This window comes from Stegostoma tigrinum, chromosome 18 (genome assembly GCF_030684315.1).
Source record: "Stegostoma tigrinum isolate sSteTig4 chromosome 18, sSteTig4.hap1, whole genome shotgun sequence".
Classification (NCBI taxonomy): Eukaryota; Metazoa; Chordata; class Chondrichthyes; order Orectolobiformes; family Stegostomatidae; genus Stegostoma; species Stegostoma tigrinum.
The window spans coordinates 17253339-17274403 of record NC_081371.1 but is presented as its reverse complement, the minus strand read 5'-3'; the positions used below and the strand labels follow the sequence as shown (position 1 = coordinate 17274403).

The following is a 21065-nucleotide window of genomic DNA, read 5'->3' as shown; positions in this document are numbered from 1 at the left end:
AGCAACAATGGCAACATTCACTTATAAATATGGGTGACAGTCTGAAAGCGTGTCATAAAAGAGTAATAAAGATGAAATGGTAGTTTAGCCCTCGATGGAGATATAGGAAGGGGGAACAAAATCTTAGCCTCCGAGATGTGTCGTAAATGAGCTATTAAAGCAGAAATGGAGAAGTGGAGCAATTTATGAAAAGAATTCTAAAGCATGAGGCCTTCAAGGATGAAGATATGGCTGCAAACATTACTGCAAAGGAAGTGAGGTTGCTCAAAGGACCAGAATTTGATGAAAAATTATATTCAAAGGTATTATGGAGTTGGAGGAAGATATGGAGAAAGGTATAAGTTACAAAAGCAATTCAAATACAAGGTTGAGAAGTCAAATCTGTGACATTAGAAATTCAAAATCAATATTGTTCAGTTAAATATGAGGGGATGATAGAGAATTAATGACTGGCATTTGATACAGGATAGAGTTTTAGATAAGTAGAAATTTGTAGAGACTAGTGAATACAAGTTTGGTCAAGAGATTATTGGAATGATCAACAATGAAATGTCAAAGAAATGGATTAATGTTTTGTCAACAGATTTGTTGAATTGGGATACTGGGGTGATTGTTTCATGGGTGGAAGAAGACAGTGGTTATAATGTAGAAGATAGATTGGAGCTGAATATGATGCTGAAGTTAAGAACAGCTTGGTTCATCTTAAAACAATGGCTAGGGAAGGGAATTGAATCTGTCTCAAGGATGCAGGATTTGTAGCAGATAGCTAAAGAAGGATTTTGATTTGCCTAATCTTCACAAATTCTTGTGCAAAAGTACATTAGACAAACAGTCTGACTACACAGAGCCAACCTGCAGACACACTCATCGAGAGCTGGTTCATATGTAAGAGAGTGGAGGATAATTCTTTGAGGTGGTCCAAAGAAAAATGAGTGAAGGTGCGACAAGGTTAAACCATGAGAAATACCCAAAGCAGGGGCATTCTGACTTAGATGGACAGTAGAAGCAGGAGAAAGTTATGTTCAGATATGTCAAAGGCTGTAAAGAGATTAACAGCTAATGCACCACACTCACAGTCAAAGAAACGATTCTAGGTTATGGTTATATTCATTGCTGTCTCTTGGAAGGGTCAAAAATCTGATAGTGATGTTGAAAGATAGGGCAGGAATGTCCTCTCCCTGAAGCTGGCAAGAGATGTGGAGAGAAAGGAAAATAATTGAGTGAGTTTACTCTGTAGAGCTAGTCACCCCCATTCTCACCATTTGCCAGGCTGTTGGGGATGGGGCATCCAATCTCCCAAATCTGTGGAAAATCAGGGGCACAGATGTGGGGCAAAGTGTAGTGTCTGAAAGCCACCAATTGCTGCCCCTTGCTTCCAACCTCCCTGACTCCCCCCCGCTGCATGACAAGTATAGACATGGCCTGACAGTCTTTAGGGCCTAAGAGTTGGGCAAACAGGGGAGCAAGTGCCAAGGCCAGCGATGGACTTGCCCACACATATCTGTGAGCTCCTGATGATGGGTTGAGTTTTCTTGATGGTGGGGGCAATGTGTGAGTCACTACCTTGTGTATTCACAATTACACTTCTAAAAAAAAGGGAAGACGCACTCACAGATTTGGGACTGGTAATATGTCCAAGGAAGTCAGAGAGGAAACATAAGTTGGAGATAAGGAAATAATTTGCTGCGACTTTGAATGAGAAAGGTCAGTAACAACAGTTTTTGAAGAGAGAGGGAGAGTCAAGAATGAAGATGACCAACTGCAAGAGGGCGTTCTAGCTCGGTATTGGCTATTTGGCTCTGGGAGGAGTGGCAAAGGGTGAAACTGCCACTAATGCTGATGATTGAATGGAAATAAAAGTCTTGCATTTTCCTGTACTCTTTGTCTCAACGCTGCTGCAAAGTTCTTCACTGGGCTTGACAGACACTGCTTTATTACTTCATGGTGGCACTTGAACTTTTGGTCAATGGGCCATGCAGAAGAAGAGGACAATGACTTTCAGCTCATTGTCTGCCTCTTCATGAGGTTGCAATGGCCTGACACCTGGACTGTTCACATTTGAATCTGTTTTTTCTCTGCCCTGGTCAGGCTTTTTTTGCTTTTACAATAACTTCATCCTAAATGTCACACACAGGTACCAACTGTCATGAGGAACAGGAATTCCACTGCAGCAATGTTTTCGCCTTCCGAGGGAATCCTAAGGGAACAGATATGTCCTATGTGTCTGTCGAGGGAGGCAAGAACACGGTTGGAGATTGGCCCCTGGGTTGCTGGGAGTGGAAGGGAAACTTGAGTTGAATAGAAATTGTATGTAATTTATAAGATTATTGGTTATTCGAAAAGTAAACTGAGAGTAGGAAGTGGAGAAAGATGTTAACTCAAGGATTAACTATAATTTTACACTAATATTAACTGCTGGGCTTGTACATGGGGAGCTATCTCCTGATGATGTCAGATCACATGGAACTGGGAGCTGAGTGTGTAGGTTTGCAGAGATCCCTCTCTTATCACTGACTAAAGACTGCTGTTGTTCATTGATATGGGTATGATCTTCTATCAGAAACCCCCAGACGTGATCATAGTGCACTATCTTAACTTGTAATCAGAAATGATTGATTCCTTCATGAAACTTACACTATGGGGGTCTGATTTTAATGGTGTTAGTAAGTGAGTTTTGAGTGATATGAGGTACTCCATGAATAATTGAGGTTTGTGGATTACAATGTGTCACAGCCAGATTCCCAGCAAAGTGTTCCAATTCATTATGGTTCCAGACAGGATACCCCAAAACGATTAAACTCCTGGGAGAGCAGGGAAGAACTGGCTCCCCATTGCAGCAAGGTTAATGCAAAAAGCATCTCTTCCCTTGCGAAAACCTTCCCCCCAGTCACAATGAAATTGTATTTTAAAAGCAGCCAATTTAACAAGACTTTCTAGGATTGACAAAAAGTAAGTTTATTGATTAATAAACAGAAGAGAAATTAATAATGCAACACTCATGCGCACAGATCAAAAATAAGAGATGATACCAAAAAGTTAAACATTTAAAAGCACAGGCATATGGATCAGTCTCTGAATTGTTCATGAAAAGCGGATAGCTGAATGAGGAGACGATGGTCTAGTGGAATGATTGCTATATTGGAATACTATCCAGAACTCAGCTAATATTAGGAATCTACTGATAACCATGAAATCATCGTCAATTGTTGGAAAAACCCATCTATCTCATTAATGTCCTTTAGGTATGGATATCTGACAAACCTCACATGTGTCTCCAGACACGCAGAAATGTGTTTGATTCTCAACTGCCCTCTGAAATGGTCTAGCAAGCCACTCAGTTGTATCAATCACTATGAAGACCCAAATAAGAAATGAAACCCGACAGTCCACTCGGCAGCGGAAAAGTCAGCAGCAGAAACAGCCCTGTCAACCTTCTAGCTGTTCAAGAAGAGAGCTCACCAACAGCTTCTCAATGTCTACTAGGGACTGGCTATAAATGCTAGCCAGCCAGTCCCAAGATTTGTCCTACTTTTTGTGCATAGGACATACATAGGTAATTTTACACATTGTTGGGTAGATGCCAGTGTTTTAATCGTACTGAAAGTGCTAGGTTAGGGGAGCAGCATGTCCTGGAGCACAAGTCTTCAGTACTATTGCTGGAATGTTGACAGGGCCTATAGCCTTTGCACTATCCAGTGTCTCCAACTGTTCTTTAGTATGACCCTTCAAAAGGATAACTTGACCATCTAAAACTCCAGGCCAATATGCATTTCTAAAAAAAACCGAAAGAACTGTGGCTGCTGTAAATCAGGAACAAAAACAAAGTTGCTGGAAAAGTTCAGCAGGCCAGATGCTGCCAGACCTACTGAGGTTTTCTAGCAACTTTGTTTTTGTATTTCTAAATGCTCTGCTTGTTACGTCCATTATAATACTCTATCATTTTCCCAAATACACAAGTTAGGCTAACTGGCCTGTATACAGATCTGTTTTCATCTCTTTCCCTATTTGACTAAGAGGGTTACTTTGGCAGCTTTCCAATCCTCTGGCATTTTTCAAGAAATTAGCTTTTGTAACCCTTGTCCTTGTGCATTCTTCGAAGTGAAGTCCACAAAATGTACCTGCAAATTGGGATATAATCCACAGAGGTGACTTGCTGTTGAACAGAGTTTGGTCAGTACTTCATTATCATTGTAGTCACAAGAGATCACAGTCCAGTTTGTTTGAATATTTTTTTGAGACTTATAGTATTACACCCTCTTGTTTTACACCTGCAGGTATTTTGTCTCTGTAACAATCCTCTCGTTTTGGACCCAAAGGTATTTTAAATACCCATGGTATTTTAAAGTTCTGACCCTTTACAACAAATGAAATGTTGGAGAAGTGAGATATTCTGTCTCATATCAGGGAGGAAACAGAGATATTTGGACAAGCTCATTATTCATTTTGCTTCAGTTTTCCTGTGGAATTCTAGAGAGCATTAATCATGATTGTGACAAAGTCCCATTATTCAGAAATTCCTACCTCAAGAGGCCAAGGTACGGAAATACATATCTTTTACATACCAAATGTAGAAATCTCCTTAGATGATCTTTGGATGTTTCTCTTATGTCTTCTGTCACAATTCAGGAATAAAGACATCACTTTTGTCATTTGGGATAACAAGCCTTGCTGATAACTTACATGGAAGTCTCAGACCATGAACCATGGTACTGGATGTAATTAATTTAATTTAGTTTAATTGTACTGTTCTTGCTGTTTATGTTGCTTGATATTTGTTTTCACAGTAAGAGACCTAACGAATAGAAGTTCCTTTTTAAACAAACAGCAACCAATTTGGTCATAGTTAATTTACGTGCTGGCTTGATATTTATAAATGTATGAGCGCAGTTTATCACATTCAGATGGGGAACACATTTGTAAACTGCTGGTCACCAAATTCATGACATTTCTGTATACAACATTCCCTAAGCATGGTTCTAAATATGATAATGGCCTACAACAATTATTTTCAGTGAACGTGGTCTTTAAGACATATTTACAATGTTCTTGCAATGGCTCAGTTGTGACTCAGCTGGACATCAGAAGGTAATACACCAGGAAGTCCAAGTATTCAAACCCCATCTTGTGCTGATGTGATTGATTTAACATAGTGGTGTTGACAATATAATTAGCTCTAATAACCCTGTGAAATCTGTCTGAGAATGCTCTGTGAAGCACATTGGGACATTTTCACTGGCATTAAAGATGCTATATATATGCAAGTTGTTGCTGATATTGTCAGAAAAAGAGCTCCCAACCAACCTTTCTGATAGGAATCTCGTGATGCCAGTTGGAAAGGCCATTTGTATTTTGTTTTAAATTCATTTGCTCAGTCTGTACTTTTCTGGCTGTGTTAGCATTTAGCACCCATCCCTAATTGCCCTTGAGAAGATAGCGGTGAGCTGCCTTCCTGACCTGTTGCAGTCCATCTGGTGTAGGCACACCTACAGTGCTGTTAGGGGTGAGGTCCAGATTTTGACTCACCCCCAGCAACACAGAAGGAATGATAATATATTTCCAGGTCAGGATGGTGACAATAAGACCATGAGACATAGGGGCAGAAATTAGGCTATTCAGCCCATCAAGTCTGTTCTGCCAGTCTATTGTGGCTGATAAGTTTCTCAATCCCATTCTCCCACTTTCTCTCCGTAACTCTTGAGCCCCTTGCTAATCAAAAATCTCTGTCTTAAATATACTCAGTGACCTGCCTCCACAGCTTTTTGAGGCAGTGAGCTCTATAGATTCACACTCTCTAGCTGAAGATATTTCTCCTTATCTCCAATCTAGAAGGTCTTCCCTTTGCTCTAAGGCTGTGCCCATGGGCCGTGGTCTCTCCTATCAATAGAAACATCTTCTCAATATTCTGTAAGTTTCAATTAGATACCCTGTCATCCATTGAAACGCCATTGAATGTAGACCCAGAGTCATCAAACATTCCTCAAATGTTAAGCTTTTCATTCCTGGGACCATTCTCGTGAACCTCCTCTGAACCTGTGCCAGGGCCGGTAAATCTTTCCTGAGATATAGAGCCCAAAACTGTGCACAGTACTCCAAATGTGGCCTGGCCAGAGCCTTATAGAGCCTCAGAAGTACATTCCTGCTTTTATATTCAAGTCGTCTTAAAATAAATGCCAACCATACATTTGCCTTCCTAACTATGGGCTAAAACTCCCAAGTCTTTTTGTACTTCAGACTTCTGAATTTTCTCTCCATTTAGAAAATCGTCCATGCCTCTATCCTTCTTACCAAAGTGCATGACCTCACACTTCCCCACATGGTATTCCATCTGCCACTTCTTTACCCACTCTCCTAACCTGTCAAAATCCTTCTTCAGCTTCCCTACCTCCTCAATACTATCTGTTCCTCTAGCTACCTTTGTATCATCTGCAAACTTAGCCAGGCTGATAAGTTTTTCTAACGTACAAAGTGAAAAGTTGTGGTCCCAACACTGGCCCTTGCGGAACATTCCTTGTCACCAACTGCCATCCTGAGAAAGACCCTTTTATCCCCACTCTCTGCTTTCTGCTAGACAACCAATCTTCTATCCATGCTAGCACCTTGCCTCAAACACCATGGGCTCTTATCTTACTCCACAGCCTCCTGTGCGGCACCTTGTCAGAGGCCTTCTTGAAGTCCAGGTGGATAACTTCGATTGGCTCTCCTTGGTCTACCCTGTTCATTACTTCCTCAAAAAATTCTAGCAGATTTGTCAGGCATGTCCTCCCCCGGATGAAACCATGCTGACTTTGCCCTGCTTTACCCTACTCTTGCAAATATTCAGAAATCTCACACTTCACAATGGATACTAAAATCTTACCCCATGACCAAGGTTAGGCTAATTGGCCTGTACTTTTTCCACATAGTTGAATCCATTCCTACAAAAGTTAACCTGCTGCTTTGTTTCCTACTGGAGTAAGCTTTACCTTTCCCTTCCCTGCCACCACCATCACCATCATCCCCCCACCAACACTTTCCAGTTTAAAGTCCTATTGACCAGCTTGTTTACCCTTTTCGCTAGAACATTGAAGAACTTACACTGAAGATTGGAATAGCTGTAGGCTGTATCTTGCTAAAGTGTGCATCTTAAGGGAATATAAAGCTACATTGCTTTTGAAAGAAATATGTACAAGATTAGTGTGTAAGAAAGAAAAGAATCCCTTTCACAAAGACCAAATGTCTCAAATCACCTCCCAGCTAAGAATGTACTTCTCAAGTATAGGCACTGTAGTAATGTAGGAAACAATAAGCCAAGCTGAACATGTCAAGTTTCCACAAATAACGGGAGGTCCATCATAGATAATTTGATTGAGGGGAAAGTATTATTCAGGACAGTACGAATAACTCATAGAACATTAAACATAGAAAAGTACAGCACAGTACAGGCCCTTCGGCCCACGATGTTGTGCCGTGGAATAATCCTAATCCAAAAATAAACTAACCTAACCTACATTCCCCTCAATTCACTGCTGTCCATGTGCATGTCCAACAGCCGCTTAAGTGTACCTAATGACTCCGCTTCCACGACTACCACTGGTAAACTATTCCATGCGCTCACAACTCTCTGGGTGAAGAACCTCCCTCTGACGTCTCCTCTATACCTTCCTCCTAACACCTTAAAACTATGACCCCTCGTGGCAGTCAATCCTGCCCTGGGGAAAAGTCTCTGGCTATCAACTCTATCCATGCCTCTCATCTTCTCTTCGAAATAGTAGCATGGAAGTTTTCATGTCTGAGAGGGCAGATGACTTAGTTTAACATTTCCTCAAAAGAAGGAACCTGTGTAGTGTCAGCAGTGATTTTTGTCATGGAATGCAGTGAACTTTACAAATGTCTAGGCAAGAGTGTGCAATAATATCTTCGTGCCAATTCCAAAAATTCTTTTATTTTCTTTGTTGTGGAAATAAAGCATGAATTAAGTCTGTACCCATTCATTATGGTATACTAAAATTTGAATTACATCACCACATTAAATCTTTAGACAGATCTCTGAAAATGTTAACCAAATATATATATTTGTCTAGACACTTCTATATCCTGGTTTCAAATCCACCTCAGACCAATGAGGTTCGAAACTCCTATATTGTAGGGGTTATGTGTGAAGGGACAATCTCAAGCTTGTTCCCAGTGGCCTTAAGTCTACATCTTAAAACTGGATTAAACACAACAGTGATGACCTCACTCAAACTGCCACAGGATGGCCGATGGAGGAAATGAGCAAGTGCCATGTTGGTGCAATGGGATGTGTTCTCCTTGCTTGCTTTTAAGGCATATTTTGGGAGCAATGATGACGGTGCAAAACTGGGAGTGCAGAAGTTAACACTGGGGGATTGGAATTGCCTAATTCTCCAGCAATCACATGATCATCTCAATGCGTGCAAATTGAAAATTATATCTCTTCAATACTAAATATAAAGCATGTTACTTCAAGGTACATTTTGTTGATTTTGCATCCAAAGGATATTTTCACCTTCATCGGTGTGGATCAGTGCCTTATTCATACCTTTTAAGGGAAGGAGACAGCTTTACATCTCCATTGGACTAAATAGTCCACTGCATGTTGGTTGAGTGGAACATTTGCTAGACTATTTATAGGGCAGCAAATTGAAAGTTAATACTTACAAGGCTTGACTGAATTGTTCTCTTTTAGCTGTCACAGTAAATATAAGGAATCTCAATAAGTTCAGTAATAGAAATGAAAATGTATGCCATTTATTCTTTCAATGACCCGCTAACACATTAAATCCATGTACGTTGTCACCTTGTCACCTGTAATCTATTTTACTTTTGGAGTGACACTCCCTTAGAAAATTTGGGGAAGAAACTGGTCTATGCCAGCAGTGTTTATTAAGTTTGTAGCAAATCAGAAGTCAATTTTTCACCACCATTTGCTTGGAAAATATTGATGAGATTTTTAATACTAAACAAACCGAAAGTGAGATTAAGCCTAAAAATAAAAAAAAATTCAGATCTTGAACAGTTATTCTCCGAACCTGAGTGGGAAGTATACTGGGTAGGGTGAAAGATTGGCTACTGAATAACTGGACATCTGTTGTATTTTTGGTGCATACCAGTGCCAGGCTTCTTGACTTGACAGCCCAAAGAGTTAGATAGTTTCAAATCAGTTCAGGAAGGACATTAAATCAACAGCAAGAGTGAGTGGACTACAGAACAGAAAACAAAATCAATATTATAGAAACCATGAGTATACAGAAATCAATGCTACAGATTGTTCTTAGGCTCAGATTAAGTGGAAAAAAGAAATAGCTGCAGAGAGAAATTTACTGTGTACTGAGATGGCTTGATAAGCTGTGTTATCTTGGAGATGTGATATTTACTCAAAGCAAGAAAATAAATGATCCTTTTACTTTGTTTTCATTGTTAACTCCACTGGGCACATTTTATTATTTAGTCTTGGGATCTTGCATGTAAATGCTAGATTGTTGTTGACAAAGAGTCTGTTATACACAGAGTCTGTTGTGGTTAAAGAAATAACAGATGTCAGAAGTCTAAATCATGATCATGTTATAGCTTATATATATAGGAAATATATAGGAAATTACATCCTATTAGTGTTTCCTCATGACCTGAGCAATGTTATTATGTTGTCAGTGCCATGTCCTTTAATTAATGAAGGGGTCCACTCTGCTAATATGCAGCTGGCTATTTCATCCGATGTAGCCTGGCTGTACTTTAAATATAGAAAATGCATATACAGCTAATAAAGGATGAGAGCTGCATGACTGATATCGCCATAAATTGTTCCTCTAAAACGTGTTCTTTGATTCAAGTGTACATTTATTCTGTCATCAATTTGGAAAGTTATTTACCTCATTTTTAATTGCTTCACTAATTACAATGTGTACCAATTTCTAGGCGTAGAGGTCAGAAAGATAACTCTCGCCTCTGCTTCAGTTAACAAAGCTCTACAATTATCCCTTTTATCAGAATACCCCGTGGGAGAAGAATGATCTCCATGACAAAGATTGAGCTCTTGCGATGCCTGGGTAACAAACACAGCCTCCTTCCCTCATATACAAACAGTACACAGTGGATGCTGATGGAAAAAGACACAAAACGCTTGAAATACACAGCAAATCAGGCAGAATCTGTAAAGAGAAAGAGTGCTTTGACGAACAAGCATCTCCATCCAAAATACTGAGTGGAATTTTCTGCTTTTTGTCTCAGGGTGATGACAGCTGTAAAGATCAACCGCTACAGTGAAAGGGAAAGGCCACAGGGTCTTGAGTCAATCAGTAATTTAAGTAGTCACGCACTGGACTTTTAACTAGGATTATGTCCCAGGGCAATGGATACTCGTTCTGTCCCACCTCAAACTGCTGGCCACTCTGAAGCAAGCACCCGTGGTGAACTGCAACACTGCTACAGGGGCTGGGGTGTTGGCTATACAACAATCCCAGTGTCCAGGAAAACAGGCACAGGATGTAGCTTTTCTGGGGTGAGGATTGTGGAGGTGGGAGTCACAAAGGCGGGGGCTTTTAGAAACAAGGGCAGGGTGTGACTTTCAGCAGCTGTCCTCCTATGCTACAACGCTCACCCCCGCAATCCATTTCCACAATTATCCCCAGAGACTGGGGCAGATCAAAGATCATTTCTGCAAAACTGGTGGGAAAGACGGCCAGACCAGTAACAGAGTCTGTCAGGATGGTGATGTGGAGATGTTTAGCTAGTTGTTAATTGATGGGTCTCAGTGGGGTCATAGTCAGAGGTGGGTAAGCTTCGCACCCAGAACCTCATTCCTTTGATGGTGGGAAGGTGGCAGAAATCTCTGATTCACATGTTCATAGTCATCCCCTCACACCATCCTGAACACTTTTTGGGAGAGGGAGATTCCACCGAGTAACTCAGTTTCCTTACACTGATGCTGCCTGACATGCTCAGTATTTGCAGCGTTTTTCTGCTTTCACTTTCTTTCCCAGTTCCAATATTCACACTATGGTCAAGAATTCCCTCCCAGACCTTTCACATCTCCATCTCTCATTTCTATGTCTAAGTTGTTGGCCATTCCTCCAAATATTTGGCTTCATCATGCCACTGTGAAGTACTTTGGGATATTATTACACATAAATGTGAGTATTTACTATTACTGTGAGGTGACAGTCTATTGTAATACTTCATTTCCAATGCCATGTAATGACTTGGAAATTTAGTACATCATTTAATTACCATAGTTTAGTTCAATTATACTTCCCATAATGGCAATTTTGCTTCAATCCTTGTTCTTAAACAGAGTTCAATCAAAATGTAACAGACACTCGCAAATCAGTAGACTTAATCAAATGATAAGCACCAGAAGTGAGTTAGCAGCAAATTAACAAGAATAAATGTTTTTAACATCATGAACATACAGGGTTATTGGACTAGAATGTGCAATTACTGGAAACCTAATGGTATCCATCAAGATTTACCCCGTTCCACTCACTGATTTTGTTCACTAGGTGGCTGAAAGTGTGATCTGCTCGGAATTATGTACTCCACCATTTCTTTCAATGCCTCTGAGTCTCTCTCCCAATGACCCTGCAACCTGGAAATGCCACTCACGCAGCATCATTAGCCTTGCCCTGGGACGTAGGGGGTTCTCCTCTGCCAGCAGCCATGGCTCTCTCCATGGTACTGCTGAACACAAGAGGCTGGCAGCTGCTGCTGGGCAGGATTTCTACCCTGGGGATCTTGAGTGCAAGGGGAGGTCTGCAGGTTGTCTCTATGCCAGCAGATTGGCATTCGGTTCAGTGGGCCTTCCCTGGATGAGGCAAAACAGGGTTTTTTGCCAGCTCCACAGCCAACAGGTGAGGCTCCTGACACTGCCCCACTGCATCCCAAAACCAGCCCAGCTCATCCCCGCCATCAATGTGGATTTCACCAGCTTCAAAATCTCCCCTCCCCCTACTGCATCCCAAAACCAGCCCAGCTCATCCCCGCCTGCCTAACCTGTTCTTCCTCTCACCTATCCCCTCCTCCCACCTCAAGCCGCACCTCCATTTCCCACCTACTAACTTCATCCCGCCCCCTTGACCTGTCCGTCCTCCCCGGACTGACCTATCCTCTCCCTACCTCCCCCCCCCGCCCCATACTCTCGTCTCCACCTATCTTCTCTTCTATCCATCTTTGGTCCGCCTCCCACTCTCTCCCTATTTATTTCAGAACCCTCTCCCCATTCCCCTTTTCTGATGAAGGGTCTAGGCCCGAAACGTCAGCTTTTGTGCCCCTAAGATGCTTCCTGGCCTGCTGTGTTCATCCAGCTCCACAGTTTGTTATCAATGAAAGGAATTGTAAGTTTGGATTAAGCTACAGAAAAATTGAAACAGAGATAATATAGAAAATAACTAAGTGACATTTTTAAATTGTATGTAAAAATCCATGATCTGTAAGAGTGAGATATCACTTGTGCTAATTAATTTTCAGGGCAGTTATTATACTATTAATAAGCTACTTGTGCTTTAATTCCTACTTTGAATTTAAGGGGGCATTAAACTGTATCTACAACAAATATTGCAACTTCGTGAAGCATATCAATAGCAAGGCAGAGAGTGAAATCATGTTTTTCACAAAGCTTTGTGCTTGCTAAACAGTACACCACCATCATTTAGATATTTATATTCAACCTCAAATCTGGCCCTTGCCTGTTGGTTCTGCACTATTTATGTTTAAGAAGAATACCACCATTAGCCTTATTGTTATTTTGAAATCAAAAACAGGGCCTTTGTTGTTTCAACCCAAAATCAGATCTTTATTTAGGAAACGATTATTTCTAGAATCTCTCCCAATCTGGCAACTTTAACAGAGCAGTATCAGCTTGACAGGAGCAGCACTGAAGCTAATTTAAAATTCTAGCATGATCACATGTGCCTGGGTTATCCCCAAATATTCTCAATCAAGATTTTCCTGGTTTGCCTTATTCCAGTAAATTCACTATTTCTACTCTCAATTATCCTCAACAGGCGCTCCTGCTTCCTCTCCCACTGGTGCCCTGCATTCCCATTATACCAGTTTCTTCCCAAACTGTCATGCCCAGACACACACAATGCTGAGCTGTTGAAGACTATGTTTCTTTGCCACTTTCTCCAACTAACACATTTGATTATGTTCCACTCACACTATCTAAACAACTGTTTATTTTCTGTACTGCTGCCTCATGCCACACTGATCTAACCACAAACTTGATTGGCACTTTATCTACAAGCATCCATTCTCTGCACCACCGATGCTCAGCAGCAACAGTGCATACTATCTACAAGATGCACTGCCAGAATTTACCACTGATCCATAGACAGCAACTTCCAAACCCATTGCCCCTCCCATCTGGAAGAACAAGGACAGCAGACACAAGGGAAGAGCACCACTTGCAAGTTCCCCTCCAAACCATCATAAAGATGACCACAACTTGACTTTAATGGCTCTTGCCTTGCAGGATCAGATTGTTAATGCTGCAAAATCCATTTTGTCCATATCCCATACAATTCCAGTTCTGATTTTTCTTTCATAATGGTTTTGTTTCTTCTTTGCTCATTTGCAGGATGTGGGCATCACTAGCTGAGCTAGCATTTATTGCATATCCCTAGCTGTCCTCGAGAAGTGGGAGGTAAGCCTCAACTGTAGTTTCACATGAGCTTCTGGAGCTGCAAGGAGTCTCTCTCTAAAGAGCAATCCCAGATCCCCTGATATACAGAGGATCTCATTGCAAATTTGAGTGAAGCATGTGTAGAGCAGCCTAACTGGTTATTCTCAAAGAAATTGTCAAAGTCTGCTTTGAAAAAGATAATCACTAAATTCTTAGAGCTTTTCATAGGCCTGGCTCCACCAAAAGGTTTCCCCAAATGCCCAGTGGCCCCTTCCTCAGTCATGGTGCTTCCCCAATCTATCATCACTTAATGGAAATGAAGCCAGCCTGTCAAAATTGTCCCTGCCTCTCCCATATACTTTGTGTTGGAGGCTCAGGAGAGCCTCTCCCACCAAAGTCTGCTCAGAGTTGAAAATCACAACTATATGTTTCAGATCTCCACCTGAATGTTGTTAGAGGATACCTAATAGCTCTCCTGTTTATTTTCCACAGCTATGAAGCCTCGTACTCATTCAGAGAAAAGAATCCATTGATGTTTAATACAGTATTTCTTTTCATTTCTTTCTCTTGCACTGCCACTGCTTCTGATATTTTCAAGCACATCTATTCAGTTTCCCAATTAGCATCTATCCTCATTCTTTTCAGGCCCATTCTCTAACATTGAATATCTGTAAGCAGTTTTCCCCTTTGTGACACTATTCCTGTGTTCATATGATTTTTTTTCCCAATTGGCATTTCCCCATAGATGGATGATAAAGGTCAATGAAGTACAAGTGCTCGGCTTGTAAGGTGTAACTTGCCTCATCTAGTAGTTGTACATCAGAAAAGGAAATGTACAGCTTTTGCATGAACAATAGGGAAATAAAGATCTGGAATGCAAAGTCAGCCTCGAGTGATTGATGTATCAGATTCAAAGCCAGTGGCTAATCTATAAGCTTCAAATCTCCTTCACTCTGCACAGACTGCATTCAGAGTCTACACTATAGGCTGATTAATATCACAACGCTTATAAATAAGGAGAAATACAAAATGGGCAGCTGGTGCATTACTGCATCTCAAGAAATGGAACAAAAGTATGAATAAATGATTAGGCAGAGAAATAAATTGAAAACAGGCAGAGGGCAACATCCATTAACATGTTACTATTGGTCCAAGTATACTGTGTGGTTGAGCAAAATCATGTGCATGTGATAAGCTCCAATATCTGCAAAGACCATAAAGTTGCCAGCAAAGTGATGGTTGAGCCAGTCTAAGCAAATATATCTGCCAATACTCCTTGAATGAACAGGAATAAAAACTTCATCTGAACAGTTTCAACAAATCTATTGTTGCATAATTTGCAGGATGGCAACAAAACATAAAATGGTAGCATTGATGGTCAACTTACAGCATTGTGTATTGTGTTGCTCAATTTTTCCTGTATCACTTACAGTATTGCCTGGGTAGAGTCAGAAGATACACTTTTTTTTACTAAGATAGGTGTTTATGGCATGTTGCAATAATAACCAAGCCACTAATTTATAGCTACTGAGGAACTCAAATTGCATTGCTCTTAAATAGTATGCAGTGGATTTTATAAAAGTTTTTGGGGATTAACCTCCATTCCTGTCCTTTATTTAATGAAGACCACAAATGAACAGCCTCTATTTTATATATTAGTCAATCTCTAATTGTGTTTACATAGGATGTCAAGGCCAATTTGAGTCATTTACAGTTGGAGTAATTGAGTAAGGAATCAGAGAATAATTGGTCTGTGCAAATAGCTACTATATGTGCATCCTTTTTTTCACTATAATGCTTTGATTTCTTTGTTTAATAGCAAAACAATTTAGGAAGTGTACATTATAACATGCGGAGTTTTGTGTCTGTCAGCATTGGAAGGAGAATGTACACCTTGTAGGTGGGTATTCTAGACCTGACAAAATTGTTTAGTAACTTCCTAATTTAGAGATAACACATTTGCATTTTCTAACTTATTCTTGAATGAGTACTTCTGTATTTGCTTTTCTTTCTGCATCTTCTTTTGCATGTATTTCCTTAGCTGTGCATCTCCTCCACTTTCTTATCTCCCTTTGTGCTTTCACTGTTGTTATTAATTACAATCTTCAGATTTTCTAACTATTAACAAACACCCGTATAATAAAACAATAATTAGAGGTTTTGATTTAGGTATTCAGTCCATTGAAGTCAAATTAGAATGGGGAAAGGCACTGTCTGTTTCTGCATTGCAGTATCAATTCCCCCATTATGAGCATAACCTCACTCACTGGGTGCAACAGGTAGCAATAGTTAGTAAGTTTACGTTTTATAACTAGCCAACAAAATAAAAATGATAGTATCAGATTTCTGATTTGCTTTCAGAAAAAAATTCTTTTTTGGCATAAAAATAATCTGAATTAAGATGAAAAGAGAAACTGCATTCTGTCTGTCACATGCTCTCAGCTCAGTATCTAATATATTTTTATATTAAAACACTGACTGAAGCTACATGTGCATTAACAGCACAATCCAACCTGTTTTGTTGCTCTCTCAATCACAGGCACATCCTGCTTTTAAAACACACCTCAAAAAATAGGAATATACACTTTAGTTTTTTCAAAGTTATATTGAAGACAACTGGATAGATTCTGTTTGAGACTAAGCAAATGCACTTTCATTTCGTTAGCTTCATGCCACATGTCCAAAGTGGGAACCTGCGTGCACTGCATTTATTCTGACTACAGGACTTTATTCAACTATAGGTGGAATGACTCTGAGCAGGAATATTAATTCAATTTGAGGCTGAGACCCCCCAGTCAAAACTTTTAATGAAATTATCTTTACACACAGAAAACAATGGCACAGATTTTAGGTTGATAATAACAATGAGGTGAAACATTACTTACAGCTATGTTATTGAGATGTGAAATTTTACATTTTGGTCAGCTGGACCTATGTATATATCTTGACCTATTTGAATAGAACACTTTCCACAGTGCTCTGCCAAATGATCCAGGGAATGTTTTGTTGAGTTGAAACATGCAAAATGTGTGTACATATTCTGTCTGCAAAGACTAGCTCTCACTACGTTAACACTTTTAGCTCTTTTTATTCACTCATGAAATGTGGGCATGACTGACTGGACCAGCATTATTGCCCATCCTTAGTTGCCCTCAAGAAGGTGGTGATGGGCTGCCTCCTTTCACCACTGCCATCTATTTGGTGCAGGTGGAGCCATTATGTTGTTGCGGAGTTCCATGATACTTATCTCCCAGTACATTACGAGTGCACCATTCTGTGACCCCTAAACGTCAGTTTTGTTTTGTTAAACAAACTCCCCTCACTAATTTTCCCTGAGCAAGTTTGACTCAGAAGCCATGTAAGAATAGTAGGTGACTACCAATTCTGGGACTTTCAACACCATTTCGTTGTCTTCCAATTTTTGACAGCACCTTTTAAGGTTGTGGTCTCGGTCAGCTCTCAAGTCCCAAAACAGCACTCCCAATCTAGCATTCCATTGCAGAGATAGGCATCAAATTGTGTGCCAGGTTTTTAAATTGTTGTAGTTCACAGCATCTCAGAGTTTTTGTGAACCACAGACTACATGAGGGAACATTTTACAGATAAGCTCAAAAGGTTCTCCTTGTGTCCTACTTTCAAAGCGTAACCCCTAAATACCCTACAAAGATCATAATTTACCCATGCCAAGTCATGGCGCTTGTAATCTAGACCCTGAAACTGCAAGGCATTTGACACAACTTAAGCTTGTGTAAATAAACAACATGAAATTGGTAACAGAGATCAGAATACCAACATTTATGATCCACTTAAGAACCACAATTAGCTGTGGGGCAGGAAGGCTTTTTGCAATCCTTTCATCCATGGACTTAATATGGGGTAGAGTCTCAAAGGCAGCAGGATCCCCATCGCTACCCTCCCACTAGATTAAATGATTACCCCTGCACCCCCCCCCCAACAACAAACCCACCACAGGGGATCATTTGATTATTTGATGCAGATTGTTTAACGTCTGCCATTCTGGATGAGATGGTTGTTTAATGTTCCGGGGAATCAATGCTTCAAAAGAAATAGGGAGGGAGATAAAAGAGGTTGGGGAGTGGCATTGCTAATCAGGGATGGTATCACAGCTGCAGAAAGGGAGGTTGTGGAGGACAGTTTCTCCACTGAGTCATTTTGGGTAGAAGTCAGAAACATGAAAGGTGCAGTCACTTTTTTGGGAGTTTTCTATAGACCCTCCCCCCCCCCCCCCCCCCCAATAGCAACAGAGACATGAGGAACAGATTGGGAGACAGATTTTGAAAAGGTGTAGAAGTAACGGAGTTGTTGTCATGGGTGACTTCAACTTCCCCAATATAACCTGGAACTGCCTAAGTGCAAATAGTTTGGATGGAGCAGATTTTGTCAGCTGTGTCCAGGAAGGATTTCTGACTCAATATACAGATAGGCCAACTAGAGAGGAGGCCATACTGGATTTGGTGCTTGGCAATGAACCAAGTCAGGTGTCAGATCTCCTGGTGGGAGAGCATTTTGGTGATAGTGATCACAACTCCCTGACCTTTACTATAGCCATGGAGAGGGATAGTTGCAGACAGTTTGGGAGGGTATTTAATTGGGGAAGGGGGAATTACAATGCTATGAGGCAGGAACTCTGAAGCACCAAATCAGATCAGATGTTCTCAGCGAAATGCACGATAGAAATTTGGAGGTTGTTTAGGAAGCAGTTGCTACATGTACTAGATAGGTTTGTCCCACTGAGGCAAGGAAGGGATGGTAAGGTGAAGGAACCTTGGATGACAAGACATGTTGAACACCCAGGTAAGAGGAAGAAGGAAGCTTACTTAAGGTTTAGAAAGCACGGGTGGGACAGGGCTCCAGAGATCTACAAGGTAGCCAGGACGGAACTGAAGAATGGACTTACGAGAGCTAGAAGGGAGTATGAGAAAATTTTGATGTGTTGGAACATGGAAAACCCCAAGGCTTTCTATATTCATGTGAGGAAAAAGAAGATAGCCAGAGTGAGAGTGGGATAGTGGAGGAAACCTGTGCGTGGAGTCAGAGGAGGTAAGGGAGGTCCTTAATGAATACTTTGCTTTTCAGTATTCACCAGTGAGAGGGACCTTGACATTTGTGAGGACAGCATGAAACAGGCATATATACTCGAACGATTTTAGGAAGGATGATGTGTTAGAAATTTTGAAAAAATTGATGGTAGATAGGTCCCCAGGGCCAGAAGGGATATATCAAAGGTTACTACGGGAAGCGAGGGAAGAGATTGCTGCCTCTTTGGCAATGATCTTTGCATCCTTGTTGTCCACTGGAGTGGTACCAGATGATTGGAGGGTGGCAAATTTTATTCCCTTGTTCAAGAAAGGGAATAGGGATAATCCTGGAAATTAGAAACTAGTCAGTCTTACTTCTGTGGTGGCAAATTATTGGAGAGAATTCTGAGAGATAGTATTTACGATTATTTGGAAAACACAGTTTGATTAGAGATAGTCAGCATGGTTTTGTGAGGGGCAGATCATGCCTCACAAGAATCATTGAATTCTTTGAGGATGTGACAAAACACATCAATGAAGATACAGCAGTGGATGTCGTGTATATAGATTTTAGCAAGGCATTCAATAAGGTTCCACATGGTCGGCTCATTCAGAAAGTAAGGAGGCATGAGATTCAGGGAAATTTGTCTGTCTGGATACAAAACTGGCTGTCCAGTAGAAGACAGAGAGTGGTAGTAGTTGGAAAGTATTCAGCCTGGAGCTCGGTGACCAGTGGTGCTCCGCAGGGACCTGTTCTGGAACCTCTGCTCTTTGTGATCTTTATAAATGACTTGGATGAGGAAGTGGAAGGCTGGGTTAGTAAGTTTGCCGATGACACAAAGGTTGGTGGAGTTGTGGACAGTGCGGAGGGCTGTTGTAGGTTGCAATGGGACATTGACAGGATGCAGAGCTGGGCAGAGAAGTGGCAGATGGAGTTCAACCCAGCAAAGTGTGAAGTGATTCATTTTGGAAGTTTGAATATGAATGCAGAATACAGGGTTAACGGCAGGATTTTTAGCAATGTGGAGGAGCAGAGGGATCTTGGGGTCCATGTCCATAGATTCCTCAAAGTTCCCACTCAAGTTGATAGAGTTGTATGGTGTGTTGGCTTTCATTGCCGGGGGATTGAGTTTAAGAGCCATGAGGTTATGCTACAGCCCTATAAAACTCTGGTTAGACCACATTTGAAATACTGTGTTCAGTTCTGGTCACCTAATTATAGGAAAGATGCGGAAACTTTAGAGATGGTGCAGAGGATATTTACCAGGATGCTGCCTGGACTGGAAGACAGGTCATATGAGGAATGGTTGAGGTAGCTAGGGCTTTTTTCATTGAAGCGAAGAAGGATGAGAGGTGGCTTGATAAAGGTTTACAAGATGATGAGAGGCATAGGTAGAGTGGATAGTCAGAGACTTTTTCCCAGAGCGGAAATGACTGTGACAAGGTGGCATAATTTTAGGTGACTGGAGGAAGGTATAGGGGAGATGTCAGAGGTAGGTTCTTCACACAGAGAATGGTGGGCATTTGGAATGCATTGATGGCAGTGGTAGTGGGATCAGACACTTTAGAGACGATGAAGCGACTCTTGGATTGGCACATGGAGGATAGTAAACTGTAGGGCATGCAGGGTAGTTTGATCTTAGTAGGAGAATAGGTCAGCACAACATCGTGGGCTGAAGGGCCTGTACTGTTCTATGTAGATGCCTCTTGCCCTTAAATATTCTGTAGACAGTTGCCTGTGTAGTGAAGAGCGCAAATTGATCCTTTACTACAAACCACAAAATCCAAGCAAGTATATTCAATATTGTCTCATGAATTGGAGAATTGTTATTTAAAAATTATGTGTACAGGCACACGCATTGTAGAATCATGACTTGACACACTTAGGATATTTAATGGCTATTAACATCTGAGCTAGCCAGATACTTATTTAGAAATCAAGAAAGAAACAGAGAAGCTGAGAAGGCAAGGAGGCTGTGGATCAGTTGATTGCATCTTCTGCGTTAGACATTGAGAGTTCAGCTCCTATTCCAGGCCAAGACTAGAGGATCTTAGTTGACACTCCAGTGCAGCACAGAGAGAGTGCTACTCTGTTGGACTTGTTTTTTGAGTGTGAAATTAAACAGAAGTCCCACCCTTCCTCGCAGGTGGACATGAAAGAACCGAGAAAGATGCGCAGAGTAGTCATCGCTGGAGACCTGGGAATTGTAACAATACAAGTATTCCTTAATCAACCTAGCAGAAACAGATTATCTGGTCGTTATCAAATTCCTGTGTGTGGGAGCTTAACTGTGCACATATTGGCTGCTAATTGTCCTACATTACAACAGTGACAACATTTCAAGAAGTATTTTACATTCAATAGTCATGAAAGACGCTGTATCAATCCAAGTTCTTCCTGCTAACAAAAG

At 41.0% G+C, this 21065-nt stretch overlaps 1 protein-coding gene across 8 annotated transcripts in view; it reads left to right on the top strand.

The window, feature by feature from the left end:
• LOC125461148 (protein shisa-like-1) overlaps positions 1-21065 on the top strand; it is a 149859-nt gene that overhangs the window by 9885 nt on the left and 118909 nt on the right. The window contains exon 1 of one of the 8 annotated variants that reach the window (XM_059652365.1): positions 13590-13636. The exons of 6 other annotated variants lie outside the window; for them this stretch is intronic. The gene's annotated coding sequence lies outside the window, so the exon portion shown is untranslated. Of the gene's footprint in view, positions 1-13589; positions 13637-21065 lie in introns of those variants that run through there. One more of the 8 variants, XM_059652362.1, reaches the window with a different exon arrangement.